General features: G+C 40.5%; 1 long non-coding RNA gene across 1 annotated transcript; it reads right to left on the bottom strand.

Annotated features, from left to right (window-relative positions):
- Nucleotides 1–785: 785 nt before the first annotated feature.
- LOC138742944 (uncharacterized) lies at nucleotides 786–4,032 on the bottom strand. The gene is made up of 2 exons (XR_011344531.1): nucleotides 3,707–4,032; nucleotides 786–1,741 (listed from the first exon to the last, which is right to left on the bottom strand). It is a non-coding gene; the product is annotated as an uncharacterized lncRNA (long non-coding RNA).
- Between the last annotated feature and the right edge of the window lie 817 nt (nucleotides 4,033–4,849).

Below are 4,849 nucleotides of genomic sequence, written 5' to 3'. Positions count from 1 at the left end.
CAAATGGCTGCTCTTCATCGACTACAGCTCAGTCTTCAGCACCATTATTCCCTCAGTCCTGGTCAACAAGCTCCAAAGCCTGGGCCTCCGAAACCCCTCTGCAACTGGATCCTTGACTTCCTCATCAAAAGGCCAGAATGAATTGGAAAGAACATCTCCTACTCACTGACAATCAGTCCAGGTGCACCTCAAGCTCACTGCTCTACTTTATACCATGACTGTGTGACTAGGCACAATGGCAATGCTATCTACAAATTTGTCGATGACATCACGGTCATTGGCAGAATCACAAACGGCAATGAGGAAGCGTAGAGGAGGGAGGTAGATCAGCTCGTTAAATGGTGTAATGACAATAGCCTTGCGCTCAGTGTTAGCAAAATCAAAGAGATGATAGTGGACTTTAGGAGGAAGTCAGGGGAACACAACCCAGACAACACCGAAGACACTCAAAAACTTCCACGGGTATATCGTGGAGCACCTTCTGGCTGGTTGCATAACAGTCTGGTACGGAGGTGCCAACACTCAGGACAAGAATAAATTCCAGAGGGTTGTTAACTCGGCCTGTGACACCACAGGCACCAGACTTCACTCCATCAAGGACATCTACACGACGTGGTGTCTTAAGAAAGCATCTTCTATCCTCAAGGACCCCCATCACCCACACCCTCTTCACTCTGCCTCCATCTGAGAAAAGGTACAGGAGCCTAAAGATGAGGACAAGGACAGATTCTTCCTCACTGCCATCAGATTCCTGAATGATCAATGAACCAAACACACGACCTTACTTTGACATTTTTCTTGCGCTATTTTTATTTATTTTGTAAGGTAGTCTATATAAGTTTGGCACTGTGATACTACCACACAACGACGAATTTCATGACATGTTCATGACAATAAATTCTGATTCTGAATGGATTCGAGAGTCAGTTGCATAGAGCGTTAAATATGGTAATCGTGCGTGCAGACAGGTCTTCATCAATGACCTGCATGCTATTAATCTCCCTTATGAATGAGGAAGGATCACCTCTTTTTGCTAGATCATTGTTGATCTGCAGCATATTGTCCTCCATCCAACAGAGTTCTGTGGCTGTAAGAAGTCGATAAGAGGGAACAATGCTTAATCTAAGTTGATATCCCACATGTTGCTTGATAGGCAAGTCTAGGACAAGTGATTACAGCAGGGGTCATTTCCACGTGTTTGTATCTCTGCTGGATTCTCAGCATGCTGCAAACAGAATTATTTTGAAAGGGAGAAGGGAAGGTTTGTGGTTATATAAGAGGACACTCTTAAATGTGTTAAAATTGGGATTATTGAATTTCTGATGTCCATTTGGAAGTAACACAATGTGCTTTCATGGCCATTGGCTAGTTAATAGCCTTTTTTTGTTGTTGGTTAAATGGAAAAACATTAATGACCCACAATGGGAGGGAATGCTTGGTTTCTTTCTAGATTACATTGAATGAGCGGGTACCGGAGGCAGAGTTAGCACAGCCATTTTGCATGTGGTCATCGAGGTGGTGGGGGGGGGGAAGGGGGGACGTGTCGAACTTAATAAGATTGATAAGGTCGGTATTTATTGTCGAGACTTGACGAAGCGGGCATTTCGCTGCTTGGATTTCGACTCTGGAGCGAGGCGGCCGGTGACTTGAGTCCACCCGTGTTTCCCTGCTCCTGTTCGGAATGTCTCAGTGGTACCAACTACAGCAGCTGGACTCCAAATTTCTGGAGCAAGTTGACCAGCTGTATTAAAAAAAAACAAGATTGATAAGGTCAGCAATGATGGTTAATGAGTTACTGTAAAAGCTGATGTGCCACTTGCCTTCCTCGCCACTTCCATGCGATTTGTGTAGAAGTAAAACCTTGATCCCTTTTTACTTTTACTCACCTGCAGTCTATTTCCATTTCAATGACAATCTCCATTAGATTCTTCTTACTGAAGAGCATTATTTTTTAAAATTTAGAGATATAGTACAGTATCATGCCATTCTAGCCCATGAGCCCATTCCACCCAAATATGCCTATGTGACCAATTAACCAAACAACCCTGTGCATTTTATTTGAAGGGTGAGAGGAAACTGGAGCATCTGGGGAAAATACACGCAATCACAGGAAGAATGTACAAGCTCCTTAGATCGAGCGCCCGATTTGAACTTGGATTGCTGGTGCTATAATAGTTTTGCATTGATTGCTACACTAACTGTGGTGCTGCAATGGATTTGCATTAATATTAATATTTAGGTTAATGTAAAGCTATATTTCATGTAAAAATGTATTACAAAATTAAGTTATAGCGTTGAATGTATTTTTAGTGAGGGAATTGTGGGGCTGGTACAGGGTTATACACACCCATACAATACATTCAGAAGTGAGGTCATCTTCCGGAGTTGTGACATCTACAAGCCAGAGTTATGAAGGTCACATGATTTCCATGAAACTGGAGCTTACAACTGTTAACGATTCCAGTATATGGTTTCCAAGAATTGAAATGATCTCATTGGTGAATTAATGTTACATGATTTTGAGAAAAATATTGGCAAATTCAGACATTTTGAATCAGTTCAGACATTTTGAATTAGTTCAGAAGTCAAGACCCTGTATGACATGCACAGGAGTTGGACCCTTGCAAAAGACAGATTTGAATTACGGGGTTAGGGTTATACACTTTTATGTGTTACTCCTAATCAAAGGGGAATACAGATAAAGTAGATTTTGAAAGGGAGACCCCTTTCCTCTACTACTCTTCTGAAAATAAAGAGTGCAGCCTCACCATGGAAGAAAACTAAAGAAGACAGAAAACTTGTACTTCTGGGAAGACAGAACTTGTATTATCCTTTTCACAGGAGATACAACACAAGTGGTTTTTAAATCATTAAGAACACTTCTCATTTGTGCCCCAATGATGGTCACTCCTGTTTGAATAATATCTCCCTGAAAGAAAGCTCATCAAGAAAATTGTAAGTTTAAAGAGATCTGAAAATGTAATGTTTAAAAGTGTTTCATAATTACTTCTGAACTGTGAGTTAAAAGGATTCTGAAGTCAAGAAGGTGTTTGAAACTGGACTTTAAACTTGACATTTTCAGAATTGAGTTTAAACTGTGATGGTTTTGGACTTTAATACACAGACACATATTTACATTTATGCATAGTTGTGTTAAACAGAGTCAAGTTTACAGTGAAGTAAGAAATGTTATGTTATTAATAGCTTAATAAAATCTATAATTTTGAATTTACCATTGTCTGGTGAATTTTCCATTGTTGTTCCTTCGTCAGTTTTAATAAGGGTTTATTAGTTTGTAACAGTGCTCATATTTATTCTGACTGTGTTCTATGCAATTGGTTTACCACTTAAAATGTCTGCTGGCTCTCCCTGTGCAGCCACACATTCCTGGATGGGATGAAGTACATTGATCTCACTGGCTTCATGTAACCTTGAATCAGACAGCAATGAATGAACTGTGATTAATCATCGATGCAAATGTACTCAGTCCCCGTCAGCCAACACCTCAGATGACCCTTGACAGTGTTTGACAGATGCAGATCTGAGCAGACTTCTGTCTCCTGTCAAAGCTGTGCCTCATCAAGACATTTAAAAATTATTAAAATTGAAGTAAATTATTAAAAGCAATAAAGATAATAAAATCAAATATATATTTTTTTTAGAAATCATCAAAAAACAAAATATAATTAAAAGTGAAAGAATTTACCTTTCCCTTGATAATATATGACTCAGAATCCCCATTGAAACCAAAAGAGTCTCTGATCCTATGCGAGTTCACTTGGTACGAGATTTGAAGTATGATTTCACAGCATAATGTGATGAAATAACAGCAGGTCTGGTCACCCTGGATCAGTCAGTAAATCATGGACTCACGGTGGATGTACATCAAGTCAGTTGGATGTGATGAAAGCTGCAATTTTCCTCTCTCTTGGCTGTTTTGTGATGAAGGGAGAAGTTTCCAACCCAGAGACTTCTGATAGAAAAGCATAACAGCCCAGTTTTAGCCCCGGAACCATGAGTGCCTGTGATGAATCAGTGCTCAGTAGGTGAGTAATAAGTGGGAAACCTGCAGACTGTACCTTCCATAAAGCCTACAGTGTTCTTTTGTCATGTTTCAAAGTTATGCTTTATTGGGTATTGATTGTACATGGAGTCCCAAAGTGCAGGTCATGCACCATCCATAGGAAGTAAAGGTTGACCAATGTTTCAGGCCTGGGCCCTTCATCAAGCAATCAGCTAGGTGCCTGAATACAAAGGTGTGGATGGAGAGATGAGAGGAGCAAGGAAGGGCCAAGGGGGAGGAGCACAGATAAGAAGCCATAGGCTGATACAGATGGAAAGGCAGAAGAAAAATAATGTCTTTTTGATTGTTGTTAAATTTTCATACGAATTTGTGAAATAATTATTGTCCTTGTCAGTAATGCCCAGATCTTAACAAAACGGGCTTGAAGTTCTGTGACAAGGTTGGCTTTATTAAACTGCTGGTGGGAGGGGAGAGGTGCTGAGATCATGTTCTTACAGGAGGGCTATCGAGAGCCTGAGTACATTATTTTAAGTGGGAGCTGTGGAGATAAGCGACAATCTTTCGGAGGATATTGTAAGTATGAACTTTGATGAAAGATTAGAGAAAATTACTCTGAATTGGTTGTAGGGAAAGGGTAGAAGATGAACAGTCCCCGGCCTTCATCCCATAACTTTTGATGTTCTCGCTAATCAAGAACCTGTCAATCTCTGCTTGAAATACAGCGAATGACCTGGCCTCCACAACTACCTGTGGCAACAAATTCCAGATTCACCACCCTCTGGCTAAAGAAATTTCTCTGCATTTCCGTCCTGAAGTGCTGGCTGT

This window comes from Narcine bancroftii, chromosome 9 (genome assembly GCF_036971445.1).
Source record: "Narcine bancroftii isolate sNarBan1 chromosome 9, sNarBan1.hap1, whole genome shotgun sequence".
Taxonomy (NCBI): domain Eukaryota; kingdom Metazoa; phylum Chordata; class Chondrichthyes; order Torpediniformes; family Narcinidae; genus Narcine; species Narcine bancroftii.
This window is presented reverse-complemented; position numbering and strand designations above follow the sequence as displayed.